This window comes from Dendropsophus ebraccatus, chromosome 14 (genome assembly GCF_027789765.1).
Source record: "Dendropsophus ebraccatus isolate aDenEbr1 chromosome 14, aDenEbr1.pat, whole genome shotgun sequence".
In the NCBI taxonomy this organism is placed as follows: domain Eukaryota; kingdom Metazoa; phylum Chordata; class Amphibia; order Anura; family Hylidae; genus Dendropsophus; species Dendropsophus ebraccatus.
In genome coordinates, this window is record NC_091467.1 from 48,400,057 (window position 1) to 48,416,114 (window position 16,058).

Genomic DNA, 16,058 nt, shown 5'->3' on the forward strand with positions numbered 1-16,058 from the left:
CTGGGGGGGCTATATATAACTGGGGGAACACACAGGGGTCTATATACTGCTGGGGGAAGCAAACAAGGGGTATATACTATTGGGGGCAGCACACAAGGAGTATATATTACTGGTGGTAGTGCACAAGGGGTATATACTTCTGGGGGCAACACACAGCGGTCTATTGTTTTGGAATGCGTGTCGAGGGGGGAGGGGCCCAGACATAACTTCGCTTGGGGCCCCAGAAATGCCAAGACCGCCCCTGTGTGTATGTGTGTGCCTTGGCTGCAGCAGGCTGCGTGTGTGTGCTTGTGTGCTATGGCTGCAGCAGGCTGCATGTGTGTGTGTGTACATGTTATGGCTCCAGCAGGCTGCGTGTGTACATGTTATGGCTCCAGCAGGCTGTGTGTGTGTGTGCTATGGCTGCATTAGGCTGCATGTTTGTGTTAGAGAGAGGCATAAATTAATGGGGTATTCTGGGCAACAGTGTAAAATCCAGGGGGGAAAGGGGATGATGGGATCATAATTAATAAGTCCTATTTACCTGTCCCTCTGGCCCCTGGAGTGCAGCGTCACAGCTCATGGTCCCCCGCCGGGCTTCCAATCCCAATCAGAAATGCCAACTGAGCCAATGAGTGAGTGTAGCGGGGCACAGCTGCGATTACTGACTGGCTGAGCAAATAGTTCCTGTGGGGCCGCGTTGATTGCGGAGCATAGACACTGACAGAGAGCTGATAAATCTAGGCCTATGTCTGACCTCTATATCACTATGGCTGACCTCTATATTACTATGTCTGACCTCTATATTACAGGTATCTGGCTTTGTTAACAGTTTTTCTTTGTGTATGGTGAATACTAAGTTAGAAATTTAGAAGATTGTGAGCAGGAAAACACCACCTGCTCCATCTAGACTAGTTCTGAGTTGTTCAGGACATGGTGGCTGGAGACATGCTTTATCCACTGTACACACAAGAGAATTTGCTTTATATCTTTGCCTTATTCACTCAGAACACCCCCCAGGATCATGTAGGACATTAGGAAGAAGCCGCTGAGCCAGTTCTACTTTACACCAGTTTGATAAATAACTCCCCTGGAGTCTGACTGGCCATTTATGAAGGAGCTGGAGTCGGGAATCCGAGTCGGTCCCTGATCAGAAGACAAAATGTACATATCATGTAGCTGTTGCCTTGTGGTTGAACCAAAAATTATGGGCCTAATGCAGCACAGCATCCGTGTTAACCAAGCTACTACGCTGCCATTCTTACCTTTTATCTTCTTCATGTAAACAGATTTTTTTTTTAGATTTGATTTTTAACCAAAACAATCTTAAATTATACCTAATTGCCAAAATGAAACATTCACTCTCCCCAGGTATGTTCTGTAATGTTGCGTGCAATCTAACAAAGTCTTGCTAAATGTTTGTGTGGGCGACCAAACCATTTAATTATTTTTGAATAAATTAGTTTCATAAAATCAACCTTCACCATTTAAACACACAAATCTGAGCTCTTTTTGTCAGTGTGGGAGCAGATCTGCATAGACAGTGAACAGAAGAATATTTACATAATTTAATTGTTGCAATCATTGTGATAGCACTGCTTTCTGTGCATACATAAGTGATTTAAACTTTTGTTTAAAGAATATGAGGGGTTTCTAAGTAAAATATATTTTTTTTCTCTAGTATCACTGGTTGAAATTAACTGCTCACTGAAATGAAATTGAATATGTGTTTAATGGGGCTATTAGATTAGAGGGATTAGAAAAAACACAGCTACTTTCTTACAAAAACAGCACCATTCCTGGTCCAAGGTTGTATGTGGTATTACAGCTCAGCTCTATTCACTTCAATAGTGAATAGTAAATAGTGAGCTGCAAAATGTAAAAATATACAAGAATATAACTACTATAATACTGCCTCCTATGTACAAGAATATAACTACTATAATACTGCTCCCTATGTGCAAGTATATAACTACTATAATACTGCCTCCTATGTACCAGAATATAACTACTATAATACTGCCTCCTATATACAAGAATATAACTACTATAATACTGCTCCCTATGTGCAAGTATATAACTACTATAATACTGCCTCCTATGTACAAGAATATAACTAATATAATGAATTTTAGGAGAAGACAGAGCCAGCACTACAGATGAAAATGGCTACTCAAGGATACCTAAGGTGATATAGGGGTTAAAGCAGTATCCCACTAGACTATGTATCCGAATGCAAAGGCAGAAAACAGACTGTACAGTATATGGCCAAGGCAAACAAGAAAAAGTCTGAAGCAGTCACCGATTTAAAAGTCTTCAGTGGTTTATTCACAAATCATTACAGGGACGGGTAAGGATGGTACAGGTGCGGGAGCGTCTCTGCAAACAATAGTTTCACGGCACAGCGCTTTATCAAGTTCAGAGTACGTCAGTACCGGGAGGGGAGTGTCTTATATACAACTATTGTGCACATCTGTAAATAGAAAGAACAAGTTATATAACATATAAATGCATCTTAAAAGAAAACACTCCAATTATTTCTTTCATTCAGGGCACTAGGCCATAACTACTATAATACTGCTCCTATGTACAAGAATATACAGTAACTACTATAACACTGATTCTTATGTACAAGAATATAACTACTATAATACTGGAAGAAGGGCATTCAGCCTGAAACAAACGTAGCCTCAGGAGAAGCGTCCTGCACCCTATCCCATCCACTGTGATGAATTTGGAATAAATCCTATATCCAAGAAGCAAGAACGGTGACTGCTGGATTTCTTTCATCTACTTATATACATGATAATTACTATAATACTGCCCCAAAGTACAAGAATATAACTACTAAAATAATGTCCCCTAATACAGCCTTTTATGTATGAAAATAAAACTCATAAAAATCATATTCCAGGGGTCAAATCTAGAAAGAGATAGCTGGCACCACCTAACCCCAAGCACTGTGCTGTGGAGGACAGGTGTATATGTTCTTGACAGTCCCAGCATTAAAATGTAGCCAAACAGGGTGCTATGATTGAGAAGAAAACCTATATATGTGAAGGGTACTTGAACAAAGTCCAGCACGCACCAGTTTTCATAACCGTTCTATTATAATACTGCTCCTATGTATATGAATACTGATCACTAGGTACGAGACTGTAACTAATATTATACTGCCTTCTATTTAAAGTACAAATACATGTAGAAACTACCAGAATCTAAAGATTCGACTATTTCATCATACTCTTGTCAAAGGTATCTACTGCAATAATGATTTTGACATGTGCCACAGCAGTGGTTTCTGTTATATGTTTTTTGCTTGTAACTTTTCTTATTTTCTTTATTTTATGGCAGCTTATATAGACAGCTGGGGTGGGAAATAAGTTTGACCCTAAAAATGATGCTTCGTGCCAAAAGTCTACTTGATAACTCAGTCTAAACCAATAAAATAATTTCCAAGAGATCTCTTTTCCCTGCACAGTGTACATTTTTGCTTTGACCCAAATACACATCCCTTTCAAATACAACCTGCCATGGCCAGATGCAGGTCCCTCTGGTTATAATTCATCTGGTGTAAAGTTTACTCTAGAATTAAAATTGACGTAAATTGGAAAATACCAAAAATAAAAAAAGCTCCAACAGCACCTTGGAGATACTCCAAAAAAGTTGATCAAAGTGTAGAGGAGGGATGCACGCAGGACGGCTCACAATCCTTGGTGTGAGCACTACACTGTAGAACAAAACGGAGGGATCCCACAGCATCCGATGCAAAATAAAGTGTGTTTATTCACACATCAGGGTACAGAAGTGCAACGTTTCGGCCAATCAGGCCTTTGTCAAGCATAAACATGGTGTATATACAGGAGATATATATATGTGCAAAGCATAAAAGGAACAGCCCACGGGGAGGTACACGAGAGGGAGGGGGGAAGAGGGAGTGAAGGCAAAACAAGAGGGTAAGCAGAAAAACCAGGGATGGCACAGCTCATATGGATCATAAATAAACATCACAATAGAGATGATCAACACTTGATGAATGTCCAGATAGAAGTGTGATCATGTGTGGTAGAGATTGCGACTTTAACAGACTAAAAATAAGTGCATTACATGTATGCGCATAATCCAAACATTACCTGGTCTTGGATGAAGCCGACATGACAGGAGACTGAGCACGGAGAAGCGCTGACAGCTTCCGGACGCCAAGATCAGCTGGTCCGTGCCGCCGCGCGCGTGCATGGTCACGTGACCGGCAGAATGACGTGAACCAATAGCAGTGGGAGGGGGAGGTAAATTGGAAAATGTCCATTTCCAAATGTCCTTTTTGTAAGGCATGGGAAGCATTAAAGTACATAAAAGCCCATAAAGGTACAGGAGTTTTTTTTTCCAACAATCATAAGTTAGTCTAAAGATCTTAATAAATATTACAGTTTGCAATATATTACAGTAATACAGTACAAAATGGTGGACACCACTTAATAACAAAAGCCATGCCTAGAAATAAAGCTGTGGAATTACGTAACATATTACAGGTCACACTAAAGAGATTCATCATCAGAAAATAGCCTATCACTTTTAAAAATCTGAAAGATACTTGGAAAAAGAAGTCATTTTTCCAATTTTCCATTTGACTATATATATTATAAATTAAGAGTGAAATCTTTTGGTTTTAAGTCTGGCAAATAGGCCTAATATAAAGCTCTTTGCCCTTCTGTCTGCTATGATAAAGAGGAAACTGCTGAAAAGTGAAACTAGTAGATAGAAATGACATAGAATATAGAATGACATAGTCCAGCCTACTCCCCCTTAAGTGTAGTAAAAAATAAAATTAAAGAAATTATAATAAAAAAATAGAAATAGATTTAGAAAAAAAAGAACATGTTCCAGTATCTCAATCTAATCAGTAAGAAAAAAAAAAACTAGGTGATATACTCACTTTAAAGTCATTGGCACTTACTATTCTCTTTACATTACTATTGGCTTCATAAACGTTATGTTTAACAAAAACATTCCTGTTATGCTATATGATATAGTGGAAATAAAAGTTACATTTCCATACATATATGCCTTGGATCTAGCCATATTGGATGTTTATCAGGTGAAGGATCATCCCTAGTGAGGCAATGAGGCTATCAAGCTGGGCAGTGGGAACCATTCTGTACTTTGGCATAAAAGCAAAAATTTACTGGACCAACTATTTGCCACAGTATTTTTCACTATACCTTTTCGGCAATATTTAAAATAATACTGGTTAAAAACACCAAAAATTAGATATCAATGAGTGCTCTGTGCAAGACGGTGACAAGACCCCAAAAAACTCCCACGAAGTTTAAAAAATGCATACAGGCATGGGGTGCAGGAAAATAATAAACAAGTATACTTACATATCCTCGTACCCTGTAGCCCCACTTCCAGGTCCCGTTGACAGACACATCAACATCATGTACCCGACTGAGTAGTTGCCTGCTCAGCGAATCAGTGACTGGGATGGGACACCACCCCAGTCTCTGACTGGATGATCAGGCAATGGCTAATCTGGGCTGTGACATTGCAGCTGGATGAGATTCCAGCAGAAGATGACAGCCGGCAGCCATAAACAGGACCCGGGCACGGCAAAATAGAGGCACAAGGACAGCTGAGTTTGCTTGTTATTTTTTCGCACTCCTCTGCCTGTCTTTTTTCAATTTTGTGGGACTTCCTCTTTAAGTTCGACAATTCACTTTTGAGTAAAACACAACTTAACGTAAAGATAGTGGACTGGGCCTACAGTTTTATTCTGTTGCCTGGCCTAATGTTATTACTGTGATGTTTTGAGCAAGTTGTAGGCCATTTCGTCTTTTAAGTCATTGTGCAGCCTAGGCCTAGTCAATACACATGAGGTTCTGTAGTGTGTGAGGGTTTTTTTTTTTCATCTTGGATACACGGACACTTCAGCATTGCTCTTATTATCCTCTGTAGCTGGCAGTATAATTAGCCCTCTCTGAAGCTCCATATACGCTACAGTCAACACTCCAGGGTGACTTTTTAGGAGATAGTGCTGAAACCCAACAGAGAACCTTAATGACTAACAGCTTCTAATGGCTGCTCTTCACGTCTTGTATCGGTCATTATGGCAATGGGAATTCCTCCTGTACAAGGAGAATACATCGTAGCGCTGCGAAGAGTGGAGATGTCACAAAGGACATGCTTTCTCTCACTGCAAACATTAGGCAGAGAGTTAGAAGAAGAGCATACAAGAGCGGAGACACGCAGTGGAAGGTCATTGAGTTTCACTAATGTTATTGTTTATTTTGTTCTGTTTATTTCAGCCTAAACATTGTCTACCAATCCCATTAGCTATACTTGTTCCTAGAAACCCTCTCCTGACTTCATACTGCACTACTGCAACCAATTATATTTTTTATATTTTTCTATTGCCATTTTATTGGCAGTCGTGAGCAGGAATCCCAATTTTACATGTGTACTGCTACCATGGGTACAGCTATAGCACTAGTAGTCTCAGCAGCTATCCCAGGGCCTGGTGCTGAAGGTGGTCACTATTCCGGTCCAGGAACATTGTCCATTTTAGTGAAGAAAATCCATAGTGGAATTTTTCTACTATGAAAACTATTATGTGGGTTCTACATAAGACAAAAATATTTTATATGCGGCACTGCTACCTGACTCTCATATGAAGCAGGTTTGCATTACTACTGCCTGTTTATTGTCATCAAGGTGTGTAGGGGATTCTTGACTTTGTCATGGGATCCTATAAATTCCTAGTTATGTCTCAAACCAGCTACCTATTTATTTCCAGGTGATGTTACATATCAAACTACAGATAGCAGATAGGGTGACCTAATCCCCATTCCACTATCAAAGGAAAAGGATGTCCCTATGGTACATGGTATTGTGCTATACAGATCCTTATGGATATATACCATGCTTTTAGTATTATTAATCCCATATATAGTAAATATAAATTAAGCTTTTAATATAAGCTTTTGAATGCAGATGTCTAACTGGTCAATGTTTCAGTACTTTTTGCAAAACATGTTGTTCTCTAGCAAGGAGATTGTTAGGTGGTGGTACAGTGTGGGCAAATGTGTTAAGTCAATACAGAACTGCCCTACACGTTGTGAATGGTACACTGATAAGCCCATAATACTACATTACATTATGAACCCAGTCATTGTGCCTCTGCATGGACATCACAGGCCTAATTGTAAATGGAATGGCCTGTACCAGCCTTCTCCAGACCTTAATCCCATAGAATACCTATAGGATCAGCTGAGTCACTGTGTAGAGGTTCGTAAGTCTTTACCCCAGAGCCTCAATAACCTGAGGGCCTCCCTTTAAGAGGAGTGGGGTGATATGCCTCTGCAGACAATAAGTCAACTTGTGAACAGCAATGTAATTGATGCTTAAGGGTACATGACATATTACTGAGATATTGACAATTTTTGTTGGGGTATACCACCCGCCACTATTGTTTCCTTATGTTTTAATAAATTGTATGAGATAAGGAAATCACCATTGCATGCTTCTACTTTTTTATGATATAATATCACTGTAGCATGAACTTTTTTTGTTTTCTATACATTTTCACCCACAAGCCAAATATCACTAACAATTTGTGAAACGGTCCATCGCCGGTCCACTCCGTGACACTAACATGGAATAAAGGTCTCTTTTAAACTACTATGGGTGAGTGCCGCATCTGTTTCCTGTTGCATTAACCCTTGAGAAAGCCATGGGGACATAGTGGAACGCGTTGGGTTGGTTTGTCTACACCAAGCTGGGTTTGCTCCCCCATGTCATCTTTGTATAATTATTGTATTATTGTATTATTTATAGCAGTTCTACTGCTTTGATCTATTGCTTTTATTTCACTGTAGTAGGTATCATATTGTTGCATGTAAGCTACCTATTTGTTTATTTGCATTCCTGGTGTTTGGTGTGATTCCCAGTATTGGAGGGAGACAAAAGTCTATATGTAGACTTTTTTAAATGTTTAACTGTTTATTGGCAATATATGCAATAAATAATTTGTATTTATCTGATACATATGCATTGTGCTCTTAAATATGGTCGCTTTGTGTTTACAATGCATCTGTTACCTGTAGTACGCCCTGTTTGTAGAGCCTGGAAAGTTTATTTATATATATATATATATATATATATATATATATATATATATATATATATGTGTGTATATATTAGTTTTACATATTTTCTGATCATCCAACTTAGAAAAGTCCCTGTTAGATTTTTTTTTTTCTGTTTGTTCAAGTGAAAGCTTTTTCAGCCCAAAAATGCAAATAATAAGCATAAGGAAGCTTATTAAAGCCGAGAACCATAACAGGCTACAGGATTTCTACAGAAGAGATGTCAGAAAGGGCAGTGATGACTCTGCTGGTAACAGCCGGCTGCTGTCAGTATATAAAGTGCTTCTTCAAGCATTTTACAGATACATCTTCCGATGGCACAAAGCAGCGTTATGAAACTGGGCGGCAGGTTCCACAAGACTTATAGGGTTGATGTCACAAGGCAAAGAAGATAAAGTCAGATGTGTACTTACATCACTGTGCCAGTTGTCTTCCCCATGTGTCTATTCACTTCCTGGTTTCCTCTCTGAACTGTGAAACTGCTGTTGCAAAAGTGCAGACACTTTCCCACAATCCCCTTTGCTTGCATGTGAACAGAAACCCAACTAGCAGTACTAACTGAGCATGTGCGACACAAGAAAGTGGATGCCTGGTGGGCCATAACCAAGGGCAGCAGATTATGAAACAAAGCTGCACATGAGGGGTTAGGCAGTCTATATTTTTCAAACAATACTTTTTAGAAAATGCTTGTTCATTGGAAATAGGTTTATTTTACATAATGTATTCTATTGGATCTATGTAAGGAAACTCTCAGTTGTCAGTTTTCACTTTTTTAACAGTGTTTTAGAAGTTCACAGGGATATGTTGTGGCCCAAGCAGCAGTCACTCCTCTCCCTCTCTGTTTGGTGACATGCATGACTGATTTACTTTAATTGACTGTTTATTATTTCATAGTTTAGTCACCATTCACACCACATATGCACATTTTTGTTTTTGATTAAGACACTTTCAATTTTTGCTTATGTTATCCATTAACTTATTTTGTCTGAGGGTTGATTGAGCTACATTACATGACCGTTTGCTGGCCTGGGGGTCCCCAATACTGTGTGGGTCCCACCGTGTTTTTTTCCTTTTTGGGAATTTTAAATGTTTTTAATGTGCCGGGATCTGGTTTCCTTTGCTATTTTTTTGTGTTTTCTGTATTTCTGTGGCAGCAATTAAATTCATTTTTGTATTTTCTCTATATTTTGTCGGTGTGCTCTTACACGGCAGGGAGAGCAGAGCATAGTACACCTTGTAGCGACGGCCCTTTTGATGCCTGTATGGTGCTTCGTCTGGCTGCATCTGAACTTACGTAGTGCTGCCTTTGGAGGGAATCCCGGACGGAGTGTATACACATAGTATACACTCAGACCGAGATCCCTAGAGGTGCCGTAGAAAACTGACATGTCAGTTTTCTGCAGCCGCTATTCATTGAATAGCGGCCGCAGAAAACCCTGTCAGTGCACACTATGGAGCGAGCGGCTCCGGTCGCACGCTCCATAGTGTGCTATGGGGAGTTCTGATGCGGGTGTGCACGGATGAGCCCGCATCAGAACTCGTGTACAGGTAAGGTATACAGTTTATTATTTTTTTTTTACACAATCGTCAGCCGTCAGCCACACATGGATATTACTCGTAGCGATGTGGGCCCCAACTTTTGATGATTTTAGGTCAGAACCAAAAGACACGCTCAGCCGATAATGATTGCTGTCAGCAGCTAATCCTTGTCTCTGTTACACGGAGGGATAATCGTGTGCACGGACTAGCTTCTACGGCCACTGTTCACCGATTTGCGGCCACAGAAAATACATATGTCAATTATTTGCAACGGCCATGGTGTATACAGTGTGTATACACTACAGCCGTTGTCCAATTGAAATCAATCGGATTGTATTACTTTCATTAACAATGGTCGTTCAAAGAACGTCCATTGTTAATTAAATTAATACACTGTTTGGCTATGTTCACAACGTTTTTTCCTCTCCGTTTTTGAAAAGAAAAAAATGACATCCGTCATTTTGCTGTTTGGCCACCCGTCAGTGCAATGACAGCTGTTGGTACATTATTCTAGTTCAGGTGGACTGATTGGCCTTTGGTTGTGTCTTTAATTGTAAAGTCAATTGAATTTAATAGTAAAAACATTGAAAGAACGGTGAAAAAAGAAAAACTGCATTGCATTGAAGTGAATTAAATTCCAGCAATAATGGACGTATTTTTTTAATGGACTTTTTTTTTTTTACGTTGTGTGAACATAAATTGGGGGAAAGAAAACAAAACTAAAGTTCTAATGGAAATATGGTGGGGATTGTGGTGCTGCGTGGTTCTCTGAGACAAAACAAGAGGGGAAGGGTTTCGTTTTACAAAACTTTGGACAGCAGAACACCCACAATGTCAGAAGCTGTGATGATAAGTTGGCTGTATTCTCAGAGTGCTCCGCCTTGTCAAGCCCATTTTTCATGGTGTAAGCTTTAAAACTCGCTTGCAGCAGATTGCATTAAAAGGTTTAAAGTGGCTAAGATTCCTGTGATAGGCAAGGGAGTGACTTGATTCACAGGGCACTACTCCACACACCATCTGCTGCAGTTATCACTTGCCCCGTCCTCCATTCTTATTGCCTGTATTTCCCCAGGGCCCAGATCAGTCATAGATTGTCCCTCTAAATTATATTGTTAGCAAGAGGCTCAGACTGGATTGCTTCATGTAAGCTGCGGTCTACAAGCCATGGTGACCTCCGGACTGTGAAAAAAAACAAAAACCTTACACAGGAATGAGGTCTAGAATATTAAAAAAAAAATGTTAACACGGGGAAAACCATCACAGACTGGGAACACTCAGTTGTGTGCATTACTATATATATATAAATATATATATATATATATATATATATATATATATATAATGTTGTAAAACCTATAAAACCTACGAGATCTGCAATAATTTTTCCCCTGCTGCTGAATATGATCGCCAACACAATCACATTAAATGTCATCCGTAGAGAAGAAACCATTATCAGCAATGACAATGTGATTTTTTATTTGCATGAAAATATCTTTGCGTGTAAAAGCAGATAATTGACAACCATAGTGATAATGAACAAACGGAACGTATATCTGGAAGTTCATCACACTGAATATAGCTGTGCAGTCAAAGAGAAAATGTCATTGAAAAAAAAACGACACCAAGGTGCTCGAACAACAGTATTAGTAGGTGAAAGTGCAAAGTGATGGAAGATAGACAGAGCACAACACACAATACCACTGACGCACGAGTCTACTTTGCACTGCTGACTGGCATTGAGGGCTCACTTTGCAGTTGCTTTCATAGACAAGCTACACAGCTGTGACGTGACTGAGAATGTTTGTTGGAAACATAATGTATTCCATCTTTATTTAACATCCACATTCAGACCAACTCATTTTACCACCAACACCATGGCATCACTGTAGCCATAGGACATGCCACGAGTACAGCGAGACTTGAGTTTGTTAAGGCAGAGGCCGCTGTTGGCCAGAATAGCAGGTCTACAAGAAGGCATTTATGTGTATATGTGCTGATTTTATATATAGTGCCATATGGCTTATGTTTAAAGGGATTTTCCCACAGGATAAGGGATTATTAGCATATTGGTAGAGATCCAAATGCTGGGACCCACACTGATCCTAAGAACAGGGACAAAAGTGTCACCAGAGTGAGCCAAGTGTACAAAGCGTGTGCGGACAGTGCATTGTTTACTCTCCATAATGTTTTGTCCCCATCAGTGGCCACAATCACCTATCCTGTGGACAGGGGACAACTTCTTGCAATGGAAATACCCCTTTTCCACAATGGGCTCAAATCCTAAAAATCCACCCAAGACAGACCATATAGACCTATTATATCATTTTCAACTGTGGCATATGACATCACTGCTTTCATATCAAGGCTTACAACATCAACATCTTACCCATTGTGGCTAAGTTTTAGGATTTTTACAAAAGGTTGTTCATTTGCCGTAAGCCTACTATATCCTGTTCACTTATTGTTAAAACAATGGTGCCATCTTTTGCTTAAGTTAAAGATAGAGATAAATTCGACAAAGTTTAATATAAAGTCATTAACCAATACCTCCAGACTGGTAGGCTAGCTGGTGAAGAAGATATAAATCCTCTCTCTATTGTCTAGAGTTGCTCTTGAGTTTGTTGACTGCTCAATAGAATCCCCATTGAAGGATGTAGATATTATCTTCCATTTGTCAGCAGAAGATTCGGAATATAAGAAAGGGCACTTATCTCTGTGTAGCATCTTAATTTCTGACCATAAGAACACATCACCCAGAATGACTAAACTATTGACACCAGGAACAAGAGGAATTAAGAGAGGGCTTATCAGACCTCCACAAACTTAGAATCCCACCCCAGACATGCCCACTGCCCTATTATCTCCCGATCGTCTTTTCAACCCCAGGCCTGCTGAGCCAAATGACTGCATTCCCCATTCTTGCATTAATAGCTCAGCTTTGTTCCAATCAGCCATTACTTCAGCCACCTGTCTCCCCCTACAAAAACTTTCTTTTCTGCCTTTTTCCCCCTACTTTACAAGAACGGGCGAGCAATCTGCAGAAATTGTTAGTTGCTCTCTTTACCACAAACTGTAAGAGTGTACATTTACAATAAAGCATTGAATGGCGCACACATTTTTTTTATTTCTTTTTTTCATAGGGTCTGTGTTCTTGTTTTTACAAATCCCAGCAATCTCGGGTACCGTTCCACAACCCTAAATGTCTGTAAAAAATCTATGTGCCACTAAAACAATATAAAAAAAATGCATATTGAAGTAAACATTTAAACATAAAAACAAGTTAAAATAGTAATAAAAAAACGTAATCAATCCGAATGATCTTATTATATAAACATTTTACATTTTTAAAGTATATAGGATTTCTTTAAATTGTATCCTCTATAAAAGTGATAAACTGTTCCAAAACACACTCATTTACATGATGCGTTCACAGTGTAAAAATACAGAAATAGAAATAAAATAAATAATGCAACAAAGTTTTTTATGCAGTAAAAGAAGCAATTGGTTATTATAGTGCCGATTTAACAACATCTGTTCAAGGAAGATATTGGCCTCTTAAATTAGTAATAAGCTCGATAAATGGGACAAGTTTCTTCCTTTCAATTGTACCAAGTTGAAGTCTTTGTTCCATACATTCCTCGGTAACCCAGCCCCCAATCTCACTCCATATGGGAGGCTGGTGAAAGTGGTTCTCACAGAATTTTAGCCAGTTCACCCCAGCTGTGATCGAGATTTGGCAATGCATCCATCTGCCCTCTCAATTCAAAGGCCAAGCCCGACTGCTGCTTTTGATTCTCACCCCATAGATATATTTTCATTTAGGTTTTTTTGCTTTTTTTCACCCCTTACTGCCTTCCATTACAGCAGCGTGGGACTGCACTCACCATTCTGATCTTTGACTTGTTTCTGTCAACTTTAGGTTTAGGAGGAACAGTCTGCTGGTTATTGAAACAGTGAATGTACAGTGCTGTGGAGAAAAGAAAGTTTTTGTCCCACCCCTCTCCGCATGTCTACTACTACTGTATTTTGTCACAATGAGTTATTTTCAAATTATAATTTTTTTTACTTTTTTTTTATTTTAAACCTACTGTATAATGCAATTATATCTGGATCCAATCCTGGGAAACTTCTCAGTTTTTTAACCAAAACCAGGAGTGGATAGAAAACACAAAAAGGGGGGGGGGGGGGGATTTATCAACGTAGGAGTGCACGAGTCTTAAATTAGGCCCCACTCCCTTTACCCCACTTCTTAGTGAATCCGGTTGGCCGGTTGCCCGACCCTGTGCCCTGCGTACCAAAACCTACTTTCAGCAGGTTTGGATTTAGAATATGAGCAGGTGTAAATCATGATAAATGAGGCGCGGGAGGAGGCCACGCCTCCTCTTCGCCTTGATGCGCCCCTCCCCCACCACCACCCCGGGGGATACAGCAGGCGTACACCAAGGAGAAGGGGCAAATGTACAAATCTTCTCATTACAGTTTTCTGTTGATTCCTAGTTTTGGTTAGAAATATTGAAAAACTGACAAAAATACTATGGGGGAGATTTATCAAAGGGTGTAAAATTTAGACTGGTGCAAACTTGCCACAGCAACCAATCACAGCTCCTCTTTTCTGGAAGCGGAGCTGTGATTGGTTGCAGTGGGCAGTTTGCGCCAGTCTAAATTTTACACCCTTTGATAAATCTCCACCTATGTGTGAACACAGCCCAAGGATATGTTCACACACATCAGATTTGTTGCAGATATTTCAGCAACTAAAAATGAGTTCTGTTCATCTAAATGGATAAATTTGGCGCTACCCATAAACATGCAGGATTTGGCCACAGTTAAGTGGACCTGTCAGCAGCTTTTGCAACCAAAGTAAAGACAGTATACCGTATACAGATAGAACTTTCATTTCAATCCATCACTGCCATGCTGAGACATAGGCTATAGATATTTTATGCAAATTATAAAGCCTACAGAGCATTCTCCCTGGCTGCAAAAGCCCAGCAATATTCGAACACTTCTTGCCAAAAACTCTAACACCCTAATACCCACTCTCTCTAAATTGATAAGCTGAATATTGCTGGGATTTTGCAGTCCAGGAGAACACCCTGTGGTCTTTATCTTAAAGCTTATATTGCTGCATTGGAGTGATGGATTACAATATGAGTTATATCTCCAGATTCAGGTTAAGAGGCCCTTTTGTACACTGCTTTTACTTTCGTCAGCAGAAAGCTGCTATCACGTCCACTTTAAGAGATAGGCATTGATTGTCCAAGTGTAATGAAATTTCCTTTTGCAGAGTTTTCAGTACCAACACTTCGGGCAGTTAAAAGGAAACAAGCATCTAACCATAACCTAACCATCATATGTCCCTATAGCGCACAGGGCACTGAGGATGAAGGTAATCTGTGATATTAGCACTTTAATCAATATGCTAACTGCGCGTTGTAAGTAGAGATGAGTGAACTTTGAGCATGCTCGAGTCGATCCGAACCCGAACTTAGCGGGGGCTGCTGAACTTGGATGAAGCCCTAAGGCTATGTGGAAAACATGGATATAGTCATTGGCTGTATCCATGTTTTCCAGACAACCTTAGAGCTTTATCCAAGTTCAGCAGCCACCGCTAATCAAATACCGAACGTTCGGGTTCGGATCAACCCGAACCCGGTTCGCTCATCTCTAGTTGTAAGGCACTGGAGCAGGACTACTACGCCCAGTGCGCTACAACACCTACTTAGCATATCGATTAAAGTGCTATTATCTGTTTGTTGACCATCATTCATAGGGTAGAGGATTGAAATAAAATTTTGTTCAAACAATAATAAACAATCCTTCTGTCACACAACAACATCTGTCTTGGCAGCCTCCACACAGGTTAGATGGTCAGCCAGTCCTGTTAACAATGGTGGATTGAGACAACTTTTCATTAATGCGTATGGGGGTGTTTATAGAATAAAGATAGGGGTTTTCAAGGTAATACACACATTTCATTTATTCTCTCATAGAAGAGCTAAATACCTTGTTATGAAAAGTGACCTCTTATACATGTAATCTGCCCGCTATTGCTATCACAACTCTCTCTGATGCTAAGAATATATGTTTGCTTTGTGTCTTGGAAGAAATAAACATTAACTTGGTGAAAAAGAAAATAGAAGTGTTAGGGCTATGTTCATACAGAGCAAAACACATCAAAATACAGCCATAATTTTGAGTGAAAATAAAACAATGTGTAAGCAGGTGAAAAAAAGGGTGTATTTAGCGAAAGAAGGCGGTAAATAATGACAATAATATGCACTGTTGGACAATTTCCCTTTGACTTTAATTGAGCACATTATTATATGGAAAATACGGACGTATTTTTACCTCACTGTGTGAATGGGTGTAGTTTAGCAGCTCAATTCCATTGAA

The 16,058-nt window shown here is 39.6% G+C and overlaps 1 long non-coding RNA gene across 1 annotated transcript in view; it reads right to left on the bottom strand.

Moving 5' to 3' along the window:
- Positions 1–2,328: 2,328 nt before the first annotated feature.
- The window catches only part of LOC138773116 (uncharacterized), a 201,354-nt gene continuing 187,624 nt past the window's right edge, over positions 2,329–16,058 (bottom strand). The window contains exon 6 of the long non-coding RNA XR_011359876.1: positions 2,329–2,452. This is a non-coding gene — a long non-coding RNA (uncharacterized lncRNA). The remainder of the gene's footprint in view (positions 2,453–16,058) is intronic.